The sequence below is a fragment of the Scyliorhinus torazame genome, chromosome 6, assembly GCF_047496885.1.
Source record: "Scyliorhinus torazame isolate Kashiwa2021f chromosome 6, sScyTor2.1, whole genome shotgun sequence".
In the NCBI taxonomy this organism is placed as follows: domain Eukaryota; kingdom Metazoa; phylum Chordata; class Chondrichthyes; order Carcharhiniformes; family Scyliorhinidae; genus Scyliorhinus; species Scyliorhinus torazame.
This window is the reverse complement of record NC_092712.1, coordinates 211,521,662-211,537,215: the sequence shown is the minus strand read 5'-3', so window position 1 is coordinate 211,537,215 and position 15,554 is coordinate 211,521,662. Positions and strand designations below refer to the sequence as shown.

At 47.4% G+C, this 15,554-nt stretch overlaps 1 protein-coding gene across 7 annotated transcripts in view; it reads right to left on the bottom strand.

Moving 5' to 3' along the window:
• Positions 1 to 15,554, bottom strand: part of LOC140425249 (RNA-binding motif, single-stranded-interacting protein 3) — a 2,012,293-nt gene that overhangs the window by 871,378 nt on the left and 1,125,361 nt on the right. The window lies entirely within an intron of this gene.

The following is a 15,554-nucleotide window of genomic DNA, read 5'->3' as shown; positions in this document are numbered from 1 at the left end:
CTGCTGGCCTTCTCTCCATGTTCATAGATCGCCCCTCTTGCCTTTCTCAGCTGCTCCACCGCCCTCCCTGTGGTCAGCAAGATAAAATCCGGCTGTAACCTCCGCCATTCCCTTAAAAGCCATGCCTCTGGGGCCTCCGCATACCTCCCATCTGTAGTATCTGCTTTACCAGTCGGTCCGTCTCTGCCCTGTCCACCTTGGCAGCACGGTAGCACGGTAGCATTGTGGATAGCACAAATGCTTCACAGCTCCAGGGTCCCAGGTTCGATTCCGGCTTGGGTCACTGTCTGTGCGGAGTCTGCACATCCTCCCCGTGTGTGCGTGGGTTTCCTCCGGGTGCTCCGGTTTCCTCCCACAGTCCAAAGATGTGCGGGTTAGGTGGATTGCTAAATTGCCCATAGTGTCCAAAATTGCCCTTAGTGTTGGGTGAGGTTACTGGGTTATGGGGATAGGGTGGAGGTGTTGACCTTGGGTAGGGTGCTCTTTCCAAGAGCTGGTGCAGACTCGATGGGCCGAATGGCCTCCTTCTGCACTGTAAATTCTATGATTCTATGATTCTCCCTATGGGCCCGGATCGAGATATGCTCCCCTCTCACCACCACCTTCAGTGCTTTCCACACCACCGCTGCTGAAATTTCCCCCGTGTCATTGACCTGCAGGTAGCTCCAAATACATTTCCTCAGCCGCTCGCACACCCCTTCGTCAGCCAAAAGTCCCACATCCAACCTCCAGTGCGGGCACTGGTTACTGTCTTTACTAACCTGCAGGTCAACCCAGTGCGGCGCATGGTCTGAGATTGTAATCGCCGAGTACCCCGTGTCCACCACCCCAGCCAGCAAGGCCCTGATCAAAATAAAGAAATCAATCCGGGAATACACTTTATGCACGTGTGAGTAGAAGGAGATCTCCTTCACCCTCTGCTGCCCAAATCTCCATGGATCCACCCCCCCGCCCTCCCCCCAATAGCTCCATGAACCCTCTTAATTCCTTTGCCATTGTTGGCACCCTGCCCATTTTCGAGCTTGACCAGTCCAAGCCAGGGTCCATAACTGTGTTGATGTCCCCTCCCATGACCAACCTGTGTGGGTCCAGGTCTGATATCTTCCCCAGCATCCTCGTTATAAACTCCACATCATCCCAATTTGGCGCATACACATTTACTAATACCACCTGCACCCCCTCTAGGTTTCCATTGACCAAAATGTACCAACCTTCCACATCCGAGACTATTCTACCCACCTCAAACACCACCCACTTATTGATCAGGATCGCGACCCCTCTAGTCTTTGAATCTAGTCCCGAGTGAAAGACCTGACTGACCCAGCCTTTCCTCAGTCTAACCTGGTCCATTACTCGAAGGTGCGTCTCCTGCAACATTACCACGTCCGCCTTCAATCCCCTAAGATGCGCGAACACACATGCCCTTTTGACCGGCTCATTTAACCCTCGAACATTCCAGGTGATCAGCCTAGTTGGGGGGCTCATTGCCCCCCCACTCTGCCGATCAGCCATCCCCTTTTTAGGCCCGCCTCCAGCCTGTGCTCCGCACCTCCATCGGTCCATCCCCAGGCAGCCCACGCCGCCAACCTCCTTTCTGTCCATCAGCCCAAATCCATCCCTCGTCAGCAGAAGATTCACACCCCCCCTTTCCCCCCTAGTAACAACACCCTGTAACCCAACCCCTTTACTAAACCAAACATATGCACACCCCCCACTGCGCTTCTGAGAGCTAGATCGCCCAGCTGGCTTGGTGGCCCCCATCCCCGGCGCCAGGTAGTCTCCCACCTGTTGTTCCCTCCGCACCCTCCCCCCGGCTCATACAAACAAACTCCAACATCAAACAATCCCCACACAATTGCCCAACAGAAAAACACCAAGATCAAAACAAGCACCCCTCCAAACCCCAACAGTGCAAATGAAAACCTTATCTCACTCAGCTCTACCGCTGGTTCCAAATCAATGCAAACGGCATCACAAACATCCTCCATAAAATGCAAAACGAGAAACTTTTTACAAAAACAGAGAAACAGAAAGAAAAAACAAAAACATGAACGTTGCAGCCAAGTTCAAAAGTTCTCAATCCATCACCAGCCCTTTCTTTTTCGCAAATTCCAGATTGTAACAATGTTAACAATTTTCTACCAACCAAAATCACAAAAACAGTAACTAGTAATGTATTTCATTGCTCCTTGTGTGATCTTGCAATTTGCAATTGTCTGTTGTGTTTGCCTTTGAGAATAACACAGTAGTGAATTGGTTGTGAAGTGCTTTGGAAAAGCTGCCGTGTAAATGGAAATTCTCCTTTTGTATGTAAATGCAGTCACAGTCCCAGAGGATGACAGGCTGCTCTTTCCTTTGAGATAAAGCTGACTGATGGTGATTTAACCTCAGGGTCACCATACCTCGGGCGAGGGGCAAGGTTAAGAAGGTGGAGCCTTCATGAATAACATCAGCCGGTACGAGAATTGAGCCTGTGTTGTTGGCTTCGCTATTTACCTTTCTTATAGCACACATTAACATATAGAAACCTGTCTCAGAGCATTTTACAGGTCATTGGGCAAAGAATGGACACCAACCAAGAGTGTGAATGGGTGAAGGAAGACTAAAGAGAAGATAGGACGGGTGAGGTAAATGGGTGATCAAGAAGGAATCAAAAAGGGAAGAGGAAGAGTAATGAGGAGAACCAGAGAATGTTAAGTTTCATGTGGAGATTATTTAAAAAAAAAGCAAAGGGAGCCTAAGTAGCTGGGGCCAGGCCACAGACAAGAAAAGGAAGGAAAGACATTTCGACTAGTCAGAAGGGACAATTCTAAAATAAAACCTATGGCTTCACTGAATCCACTGGTGGCAATTCAGTTGAATCATGAGGTTTATTTGTATCAACCCTTTTCTTATCAGTTCAGGATAAATCTGCAAGCATCAAGTGAGATGACAAAGTGGAGATGTTGATGGAGTGAATTCCAGAGGACCAAAGCTGAAAGGAGCAATCAGCAAAGAATGAGAAACAAGCTGCAGGCCAGGGTCAGAGGCGTTTAAGGCGCTTGTAGGAGCACAAGGCTGTGCAGAATGGCATCATGCAAGGGTTTGAAGACAAGATTGAGGATCATAAAATCACCTCCTCACACACGTGCTCAATGTTCGACTGCCTTTTCAGGAACTGAAAGAAGTAAAGATGTGGAACTCATACCTTGATACACATATTTAAACTTACACAATTATACCTGCATACCCTCTTGAACACTGTCATATAAAATCCTTTGTACACATCAATAAATGTACAAAAACACAGTCACAGAAGCATATGGATATGCAAAAGCTCTGTACAATCTTACATATCATACTCTCCCTGGCCTGGATAACCTTTACAACCATTATTGAACTGCTTCTTCTTCAGCCACCACTCTCATTCTCCTGATGAATACATGTCATCAACTCCAAACAAATCTTTCACTCAGTAATCTACTACATTTCTATCAGATCTAATACCCTACATGAGGAAAGGGCATTCATTGCTTCTATAGTTGATCAAATCCTTTAATCACTCCACTTTTCATTGGTGCCATCTCGCAGGCACGAGAGGTTGTCAGATTTATTGCTTTCAGTGCCTGGAAGAAAGGCAAACTGCCATTGTCAGACAACCATTTCAAGTTCAGTGTTGGGTGAAGGGATGAGAATAGTCCCATCTACATCTAGATCAGCCCCTTTCTGTATTTTATTTCTGATTCCAATGTCATGAGAGAAACTGCAGTCGAAATTGAGGCAGTGAAAAGTCTATTTACTGACGCGCAGGAAAGAAAGGGTAGACTTGGAAAATCAAGGAAATATCAAGCACTCGGAGACAAGCTAAGCTATGAGGAATTATAAGACCGGCAAAAGGAATTAGAGAAGGAAAAACCTCAGAATGGAGTTATGAACGAAGAGGTAAATGAATGAACAAGAGTGAATAAAGAGACAGCCAGCGGCAAAGCGTGAAATAAGTTGGCAGAACCTGAAAGGAAATCTAAAAATTTGGCGAAGTTGCAGGAGAGGTTTTCAAAAAGAACATAACGGACTGAGCAGCCAATGGTAGCCGCTGGACAAAAAGTGGGAGAAAAACTATTTTTGATTTTTTTTAAAATGAGTGAGGAAAAAAAAGCATTAAACCTCACGGTTCAATTGAAAGTACTAGAGAAACATAGTACAATGCCTCATATGGCTATATAAGCGAGGCTCTTCTGGCATAACACTAAGTTCCTTTCAAGAAGCATTGCCAACATTGCACCAATGTTGATTCTCTATTGAAGCTCACAGTCTGTCCATTCACCGCCCTTCCACATTGAACAGAAAATCGCCAGCTTTCGATACAGATGGGGCTGATCTGAATTTTATTGTACTTGACCCCAAAACTTCTTAAATCGAGCACCCTCAATTCAATGAGGGATAATGGGTAGAACTAGCAGAGGTCCTCACTGAATAAGTTCTGCTTATTTTCATGATACTGAGAAGGCACAGCACATGCAGCCAGATTGAGAGGCTGGCTGGCCGTCGAACAGGTAGGCCTTTGGCACCAGCCTGCAGTCAAGGAGCGACGAACAGCTTGGGAAGATTGGAAGGCTTGTGGGGAGGAGAGAGAAAGGTCAGAGTCCGGACGTGGGGAAGAGGAGGGAGTCTGAACAGGGGGTGATTGTGATATGAAACCTGGTAATATCAGGGAGGCTGGGGTCAGGGGAGATCAGTGGTAGGCGAGTGACAGATCAGAGCCTGGGACTGAGGAAGGTTAGAAGCCAGAGGAAGATTGGAGATTTGACTGGATCCAGCTGTCTTTTCCTCCCTATAGTTGTTGGGTTTCCTTGAGGACTCGAAAACGCAGTCGGTAAGGGTTAAACTTTAAATGGTCATTGAATGAGGCCTGGAGTCCCATCAGAATTATAAAATTGCCAACCCAACACAACCCCTCTGAGCAGTTTGTCTACCCACCCCCTGTCCACCTATATTAGAACAAATGTGAGCAAATTAGTTGCGAGTAGTGTCAGGATACAGATTGTTTTAGATTTTAACATTCCAGCCTACATTCCTGCCTTTTTGGGGGTAAACCTCCCCCCTGTTGAAGCCGGAAACACCACACAAATCCAAATGACTTCTGTCCCAACCAACTACACAAGCAGCAGAAACTCGGAGCGCCAATCTCCAGCTGCATTGGGCTCTCACTTGAGTGCAACGCGGCCGGAGAATGCCGGAAGCAGTTTGCAGAGAGCTCCCGATAGGATCTGCGCCTCCCGGGATTCTCTGAAATCCCGCGAGATGTCGGAGTCGGAACCCCACCCCAAACAGGCGTGACTGAATGACACTTGCGGAAGTAGGTTGTAAACCTACTCACGCGGAATCCACTGGCCTCCCTCAATGTTCCAGCTTCCCCAGGGAGGCTGCAACTGGGCGCTGATCAGTGCTGGTCCACACAAACGTGGACTAGGCGGAACGGCACTCCTGGGCCACCGGAGGCCCCTGGGAGGTCAGGATCAGTGCAGGGTAGCTCCCTGGGCCTCACCCTGGAACATGGGCACTTTGGCACTGCACAGCTGACACCTTGGCACTGCTACATTGGCACTGTCAATGTGCCCAGGTGGCACTACCAAGCCAGCAGGGTGGGTAGCAGCGCAAGGGTGCCCAAGTGCCAGGGTGGCACTAGCAAGGGTGGCCATGCCCATGAAATGACGGGGGGGGGTGGGGTTTGCAGGGCAGGTAAGTAGAGGTCTCTGGGAGGTTAGATGGGTGATGGTCCTTGAAGGGAGGGGGTGCTGTTGGGGGCTTGGGTGGGCCTGAAGAATGGAACCCCCGGGAATCCTGTAGCAGGGTGTCCTCACTTTGGGGAGGGGTATGGGGCAGTGTCCAAAAAAGTGACTTTGGGCTGGTGTCTCCGCGCCAAAATCGGGGCCGGCGCCAGGGCGGAGAATCTAGTTTCAAGCCGGAAATGGGCCCAGCGATTCTCCGGGCACCGAAAATCGGCATGACCGTGGAGTACGCCGTGCAGCTGGGGGCCCATTGCCAGAGGCCCACCCAGCAAACCTCCGCTCCCGACCGGCCGAGTTCCCGACGGCGTGGAACTAACACCTACTGCCGGTCGGGATGCTGGTGTGGCGGCTGCGGACTCAGTCCCTGGTTGGGGGCGGGATCAGAGGACAGGGGCGGCTTATAGGCAGCCAGGGATTAGATCTGCGGGGTTAGATGCTCAGGTACGCGGCCGATCGGGGGGGGGGGGGGGGGGGGGGGGGGTCTCATTTCTCGGTGTGGCTCCGCGGTTCAAGCCCACCAAGCAGCTCGGAGGCTGCCGCCATGCGCGGACTCCGAACCGATAGCCCGTATCCGCAGCTAAAGCTGTAAAATTTACTCCAGGTCCCTGCTAGACCCCCGGCAGGGCGGTGAATTAGTTCAACTTTTTAATAGGAATTTTGGGAGTAAGAATTCCACCGCTTTTACGCCGGTGTCAACATAAGTGCTAGTGAAGGAGTGTCATTGAATACTGGTGGGGAACTCCTTGAAAAACCCAGCACAAATTAACTTAGAAAATGTTTGGGAGAATCGGGCCCTTTGAGTACTTTTGCCAGAGAGTTTAAGGTTGAGCACACTTGGCCATGATTGGAAGTGCAATTAGTTTCTGACTTAACTGCTGGATAAAGCTGCTATACTTTACAAAGACGTCTTGATACAGGAGGGAGGGAGAGAGGCAGGCTGTCTGTGTATCTCACACTTTCTTTTAGCTGACTGCTGGGAGGTGTGGTCAGTAATTGAATTACAGCCATCACATCATGGAGATGGCCATGAGGCCCATGGTGCCTTTTGTGCGCCTTTTTGACAAGGCTGTGCAGAACCTTACATCCAAAGTGCCCTTTGGTTGAAGATGGTGGCAGCCCCTGACAAGAAAAAGGTGGTGATAAAGGCCAATACATTTTTCAGAATTAAAAGAAAAGCATTTGCTCTATGAGCTCAGCTTCTTTGGCAACCCACCAGGCATTTTTATCCCAAAATTTCAGCAGGAAACATTATCCATGCACATAGGACTGATTGTTCCTCCGTTAGTCAAAATGCCAGCTCCACCCACTTGAATTCTCTACCCTTCCACTGAACAGAAAATGTCCAATGACGGATAAAGAATGATTGCAGACAGTTTTAGATTTTTAAAGTACTGCACTCCCAGGAAAGCTACTTCTGGGAAAAACCTGACACACAATTCCATTCAGTACAAAAACTTCTGTCCAGCTGAATAGGTGCAAAACTTAGCTCCCTTGCTGGCTTAGTGGCAAAATTCACCACTCAATTATGGTAATGCACTTTTCAGTCCAAGAAATTCACAGGTTTAATCCTTGGTCTTCGTTGATTCAGTTGACTGTAAGCAATTCAGCCACTAAAAATTACTCAGTAATATGAGGTAGGCGGATAGAGGAAAAATTTCAGCCAGGTTTCTTTCCCTTGATCACTATCCTGTGACCCTTGCTGGAAGGTGTCTGCACATAGATAGCAATGAGCGATATGAATCAGCTGCTCCTTACAAAGCTGAGACTAAAGTGTCTTGGCTCACAACGGAGTATGATCACTCAGGCAGGGTTATATTTCGAGCAGTTGGAGAAATAATTTGAACATGTTAAAAAAAACTATGAAGCGACTTAAATCTAGTGCAAGTAAAATAAGGTCTACATCGTTTGCTCCTGTGCCAATATTTGTAAATGATCAAGTGGCCGATTTGGCACTTAAGAGCTCATGCTTGCACAGAAACCAATGATATTCCCATCCCTCAATCACACTATTGCTTTTTTAAAAAAAAAAAGTATTTTTATTCAAATTTTCAGCATTTTAACATTTTACAAACAAAACACCCCCAAATTACACATTACACCCCCAAATACAATAAACCCTGCACCAACCCTCCTTCTCCCCCCCCCCCCCCCCCCCCCCACTGTTGCACCTACCCAACCAATCCCCCGTCCCCCAACAGTTGACGGTAACTAGCTCTCCGAAATGCAAATCTTTTAAAAAACATCTCTTGTAGAACCCCTCGTTTGCTCCGTGTAGGGCAAATTCCAGATTCTCAAGATGCAAGAACTCCATTAGATCCCCCAGCCACGCCGAGGCATAGGGTGGAGAAGCTGACCTCCAACCCAACAGAACCCGCCTGCGAACGATCAACGAGGCGAAGGCTAAAACATCTGCCCCCGCTCCCGTCAGCAACTCCGGCAGGCCCGACACCCCAAATATAGCCCCCAGGGGATCTGGCTCCAAATCTACATGCAGGATTGCCGACATAGTGCTGAAAAACCACGCCCAAAATTTCTCCAACATCGGGCGGAGAAATTGGTCCAGAACATGTGCACATGATTAGTCAGGCCCCTCCCACACCGTTTGCAAGTACCTTCTACCCCCTCAAACAGTCAGTCCATCCTTTGAATCACACTATTTCTTAAACAACACTAGAGTCGCATCTCTTATACTGTTTACCATCTGACAAAATTAAATGTTGGCATTTACTTAAAGCGTGACACTGCTGTAACCACAATGCTGCACACCCCTTTTAGTAGGGATACAGGTTGACCAGTACGATTTTGAAGATGTGGACTTTAAGCTTCATTACACAAACCAGGCCTACCATGCAGTTACTCAGATCTGCTTAAAATGTCTAAGGATAAGTAGCACCAAAATGCTGTGATATGTGAGTAAGTATCCTTGGCACTGGTTCAGTAATCCCAGTTTAATGCAGGGTAAGATATCCAAGCTAAATCGTGCAATACACTTTAGGAAGTGTCTCACAAAAATATGACACGTATCCACCCCAAACATTAATCAACTGGACAGCTAAAAGCTAAGGAAGAGATAAGTGGAATATGATTGCATAATGTAAGAAAATGCCATTTTAAACATTTCCAATAACTAAGGGCTTTGACTGGAGCCAAGTAGTTTTCTTTTTATAAAAAATTGATTCGCTCTGAGAGTTAATTGTAACAGTCAGAATGGAACAACAGGTTGTGATTTAAGGACAGATTTTCCTTGGTCTGATCAGTGAAACTGGGAAAATCAGACATGTCACATCACCCCCTCTGTAAATGAGCCTGCATGATTTTTCTTCCATTCATTTAAGAGAAAGGAAACTCAAAAGGTTTTGCTTACAGGCATGTGCCCACTTTTTCCATATTCACTGTGCCCAGATAAGCCATTGGAAGTGGGCCCCTTGCCCAGATTCAGGAAAATCGCCTCCCTTACATTGTGGCTGTTGAGGTGCCTTTTTAATAATTATTTACAATTAGTTGTATTCTCGAATAATGTCGCATTTAGTACCTTCCTAGTGCAAGATATGGATGTGTAATGGTTTACTAATGATATGGGTTGCAAATACTTGCAACAAGCCAATAGAATTTAGAGGCAACTTGAGCAATTTTAGCTCCTAGCCTTGAATAATTTTTTTCCCGATCTTTTTCTTGTCAATTTCAGCCCCTTCTCTCCTGAAGGGGAGATGCCGGCGTTGGACTGGGGCGAGCACAGTAAGAAGTCTTACAACACCAGGTTAAAGTCCAACAGGTTTGTTTCGAATCACTAGCTTTCGGAGCGCAGCTCTTCCTCAGGTGAACCAATCCGAAAGCTAGTGATTCGAAACAAACTTGTTGGGACTTTAACCGGCTGTTGTAGGACCTCTTACTGTGTTCTCTCCTGAAGTCATTGATTTGGAGCCAGGAGCTTTTTAGTGTCTTGCTGAAGTATTCATGAGTTCTGTAACCATACCATCACCTCAACTAACTTAACATACACAAGTGATGAAGTCTTGAGCCCTTCTGGGCTGCAGTGGCTCAGTGAATACATTTACTTAGTCATTGAAATGGAGGTAGGAGAGGGAGGGGGCAGAGAAAGAGAATTTAGTTTGGTTGGGATGTCACAGACACAGCCAATCCAGCTAAGGAGATTTATGGGAAGTTAGATAAACACATGGGGAAAAAGGGATAAAAGGAAAGGTGATGGGTTAGAAGAAGAGTTGTGGGAGGAGTCATGAGGAACACAAATACAGGCAAGGACCGCATCAACCAATAAGTCTAATTCTGTGCTGTAAATTCTATGTAATCCAAAACAAGGTTTATAACACATGAGCAAATTTTTGTTGCCTCCTCACCAAATATTTGTGTCAGTTGTAAGGCGTGAGCGGCGTTATTGAAGTACAGGGCACGATTTAACTAAGTGGGAACAAAGTCCCATAGCGAGTGCATTTAGCCACATGTTTCCCGGCGCTCGCAGCGCTGAGAAACACAAGGATTTAAGACTTGCATTAGATAAGCGGCCTCAACTGGGAACGCACATCCGAGGCTGCACATAGCCCCATTTTGTACACTGAGGAGCTCCGCTTGCTGGAGCATCTCAGTGTAGCGAGAGATGGAGACCCAATTGTCAAATGGTGCCCGATTGCTGTGAGCCCAAAGCTGCCCCCGCAAGCACCAACGCACTATGGGAGAGTCCCCCAGCTGCCCCTGCATCCCCCAACACCCGCGGAGGGCCCAATCACACCCATGCAAAGAAATGCCAGCTTGGCACTTGGCAGTGCCACCTGGGCACCTTGGCATTGCCAGGCTGACACGCATATGGCAGTGCCACAGTGCCAGGTTGGCAATGCCAGGGGGTCCATGTGGCACCAGTAGTGCCAGTGTTCCATCCTACCTCCGATCCCCTGAGAGAGCCCCACGAGTGCAGTTCCATCTGGTCCCCGTTTGTGGAAACCTGTACTGAACGGCACTTGCCCGAGTTCTTCGAGAAGGAGATTGATCCCACACCATAGGTAACTCGGGAATCGGCACATTAAAGTGAGACTAGCTGACTTGCTTTTATTATGCACAGGCCAAGCAGATTTGTTCTGTGGTGAACTCCAGCCAACAGAAATGGTTTGGATAATTGGCCTTCCTAATTGAGTTAGTTTGTTCAACGATAAACCGGTCTCTTCACACCAACCTTACCCATAAACTGACCAACTCCATTTTGAATGTTTGAAAAAAATAGTAAAATAAATGTCAGGCGCAATTAAATGTTGAAAAGTGCTGCGTTTGGCGGATAGTTTCTCAGCAGCTGCTGCGCCGAGATTCACCTTGCTGTTCACCGCCACTTTGCTGTTTTATTGGGGCCTCAGGGAGTTTCTCCCCTCGGAGGCCACACTTTAGTTGAGCTCTCCAGCAGGAACAGCTCCTCACAAATCCTGGCGCCATTTTGACCGGCAGCCCTGATCTCTGCACTTCGCCCCTTTCAGGCCCTCCCCCACTTTGTGGAACCCCCCAAACTTTGCAACCCCTGAAAGCCCCCCTTATCCCGGGTAGCTCTTCCAGGGTGCCAGTGCCAAGGTACCTGGGTGCCAGGTGGAGTGCAAGGCCCTGTCCCCAACCAGCTGGAGATCTCTAATGGCCCGCGAGACACCCCCTTCTCAGCCCCCCACCCCCGCCCCGAGGTGCCACCATGCCTGATCCACGTTTATGAAAACTACTGCTAAACGGCACCCTGACGCGGTCTCACAGGCCCTCCAGGGCACCGGGTGAAAGTGGCATCCGTGTATTTAAATGAGCCCAAAGGGAGCGTAAAGGCTCATTTAAATACGCAGATCTAGATCTCGCCCAGCGTATAACTGTGTAACCTGCCCACAGTATAACTGTACAATTGGCTTATCCAATAATGAACAGGAAGCAATCCCAAACTGATAACTGCTGTATAGTATGGCCATAACATAGTGAATCACAAACTATGCTGACAATCCCTGCCAGAGTTAGTGGCACGATTTGTGAACATCAGCAATCTCAGCAACAAATATCGGAATATGTCACAGTAATTATAATTAGACCAAAGTAGGTTTCCCAAACATGTTTTTTGGATGATAGGATGATGGAGATGCTCTTTGTGTATGAGGTGCAGCAAAATTATGAAGTTGTCCTTCAAGAATTTAGTTACCACACAGAGGACATCTTCCTCCCACAGTGATGCAAATCACAGCTAAACACATCATGCTGCTATTTGTGTACGTCATGGTTAAAGCAGACCCCCCTCTAAAATGAATTTGGGTGTGTGGCATATAGTTGACGGAGAGAGGGATCCACAAACGCTAAGGAACTTCCAATTACATAAGCTTGTTCATTGCCATTTTGCTTTTGTTAACGCATTTGAATAATTAGTCTTAAAAAATAGGGAAGGAGGGGAAGGGAAGCTCATGAAAGGTCTCAAGCCTTTAGTGAAGCCCACAAATTGCACTGGGGTTTGTTCAATCTGACAGTAAAAGGTACAAACCGACTCATTTGTTTTACTGAGTAATGAAGATTCTTGTGTGATCCTAGAATCTGCTTCTCTGTTTACAGGAATGTCAGTTTTGTTTTTCTTTATCTTGGGCTAAATGCCACAGAGGCCAGCCATTTTGTTGTGTTAACAGACTGATTTCCTGTATTTTTGCTGTTTGGAGGTCACATGAACACTGAGATAGTGCACGTCAAGTTTTTAAACTAGCCTCAGCACATTTTGGTCTTTATAATCGTATGGCGATTGTTTGTGCGTGGCATGGTGTATCCCAGCACTCAACGATATTCTATTGAAACCTCAGATGTCCTCTGTATTAGAGCTCAGAATGTAATTATGACAAGTAGATCCTTCACCAGCAGCAAAGCTTATTCCAAATAGCTGCTCCACAGTCAAAAATATAACAGGACCAAATGTTTTTTTTAAGTAGAATCTTGTTGCCATCATAGAAGATGAGTTGAACATAAAGGGCGCGATTAACCGGCCTCATTGCGCCCAACTTGGTGACGTGACGAGAGATTCTCGACACTGGGGAGTCTCGCAAGATTCACCTGAACGGCGCAAGACATCGTGATCTGGGCGAGATCCAGATCAGCATATTTAAAAGACCCATTAGGTTCATTTAAATATTCTTGCACCATATTCCCCCAGCCGTCGAGAACCAAAGGCCTCCTCAGTGAGGCCATGACCGGGCGCTGTTTAGTACGGGTCCACACAAACGTGGACTAGGCATCATGGCATCTAGGGAGGTCTCCTAGCACTTTGGAGACTCCAGGTGGTCTGGGACAGGGTGGCTCCCTGGCTCTCCCTCTGATACCCGGACACCTTGACACTGCCAGGTTGCCTTGGTGCTAGACTGGCACTGCCAAGGGTCTGGGCCTGAGGGGAGCCATGCCCATGCAAAGGGGAATGAGTGGGGGTATGAAGGGTGGGGGATGAATGGCGGGTATGAAAGGGCCTAATAAAAGGTTTGGGGGTGAAGGGTGGAGTGGAGAGGCCTGCAAATGGGGGGGGGGGGGGGCCTCAGCGATCCCATAGCGGGGGTGACCTCACTTGGGGGGGGACATAATGCCCATGTGGGCAGCAGGTGACATTGCCCTTGGGTGTGGGGGTGGGGGGTGAGTGAGTGTGAGAACCTCAAGCTCACTGAGAGCGCGGGACACCTTTTCAAAATGGCCAACTGATCTATGAGGAGCCGGACTTGCTGGCGAGTTCAACTCCTCAGTGATGAAAATATTCCTAAGTGTGGACTTCACTGGGGAGAAACTCCACAGGGACAAAAATAATGACTCGGGCTGCAATCCACTGGCCACACTGTTCCCAAAAAGCAGCTCGCCACAGCGTAACGTGGTGGGCAAATGACGGGCTACCCCACTCCCAGGATCTACCCGGCTCGCCATGCCTCGCAAGATCTAACATGATCTCATGAGACATCACAATGTGAAGCCCACTCATTGTGGGCAGGATCACTTTTTGGCAAATCTGCATTTTAGAGTGTGACAGCTAGTCTCACGCTAAAGGCGTTGGGATCCATTCCTTTCACCTTGGAGACCTCGGGGAAGCACCGTTCAGCGCTGGTCTCGACAAACAGGGGCCAGACGGAACGGCACTCGTGAGGGTTTCCCAGGGGATTGTAGGCATCCCGGCTTCTTGCCCTCTGGACAGGGTGGCACCCTGGCACTGTTGGCAGCAACCGGGCCATGGGGAGCACTGTGCTGATGTGGATGGGGGGTACAGAGGGGCCCGGGGGCCCCTTTATAGTGAGTTGGGGCTTAGGGGGGGTTGCGTTGGGAGCTCGGAAGATCAGAAGACCATTTAAAAATGGCGTCCCGATCTTTCGCTCGCTGAGGAGTCCTGGTGAGCAAAGCTCCTCAGTGCAGAAAACGGGGATAAGTGTGGCCTCAGGTGTGTGTTCCCAACTGTGGTCCCATATCTCACTAGATGGGTGTTAGGTAGCGGGGTGTTTCTCAGCACTGCGGGCTTCGGGAAACATGTGGCTGAATGCACTCCCTGTGGGACTCTGTTCCCATTTGGTTAGATCAGACCCTTAGTGTGGTTGAATAGCTATGTAGTTCTCACCCAAAGGGCCGGCGAGAAACACCCCACCAAACTTACCCAAAATTAGACATTTTTTAATTGAATTCTTCCCCGTCTGTTCTTATATCACTATCAAGCAGCAGGTCCAAATCAAAAAAATGGACAGTAAAAGATAGCTAGAACATCTTATATGTATATGTACTATAAAAACACAGTGAGGGCAAGAATTCATTTTCCTCCCTTTGTAATATTTAGGATCATAAGTGCAATGCAATATCACACATTTCACTTAGCATACCATCATGCTACATCTCTTCCATACCTGTATTAGTTTTTGATTGACCTCCGTATAATATTTTATTTGATATTTCACTTCCTAATGATTGTCTGTTATTATCTTGGTGTCCTGTCAACATTCATCCCCTAGTCAAAACTATCAATAGTTTAACTGCTCATTCATCTCACCGAGAATAAAATATAATGTAAGTGTCCTTCCTGATTGTTCTTGTTTATTCCCTTATTTCCCCTTTCTTTTATTTTTGCCGTTACATTTTTGGTCCATGGATCATTTATGGACATGTGTGTTTAATTCAAGCAGAAGGAAGCAGTGGTCTATGCCTTTAATTAAAGAAGAAGTCTGTGCTGGTTTGAACATGAGAGCATAGACTAATCAACACCAATTACATGGATTGGCTGAGACTCTATTTGATTAATTTGGTAGGTAGCCAATGAATGAGCCTAAAAGGCTGTGCTCTGCCCGGTAACAGGTGGGGATTGGATAATATCCTACTGGAATGTTTCAGAGTCATGAGGTTCCATTTTAGTTCCACTTTTGATACTGCAGCCTGAAGGGAGGGATCTACCTATCTATCTCTAGAAAATATCGAACTTAACCTCTGCAGAAGGCCTCGGTGAGGGCTAACTCTCACTCCAGCAAATCTGACTGTCATTCTCTTGAAACTGCAAAGACCTGAAATCAAACCATGAGCTGAAATCAAGGCTTGATGTGAAATACATTGTCTCTATGGAAGATATAGGCCTGAAAATGAATTTCGAGCTGAAGGTCCAGTTTTACAAGAAATACACATCTTTTCTCCAGAAAGCCTGCTGTCAGTAAGTACCGTGTTTTCTAGCCTGCAGGGACCCTGAATGATGACTCAGCAAAGAAGACCATTACCAGCTGTAAACCAGACTTTGATCAACCAGTATCCTGTGAGGAAAGTGTGCTAAAGAATTACCATTTTAAGCAA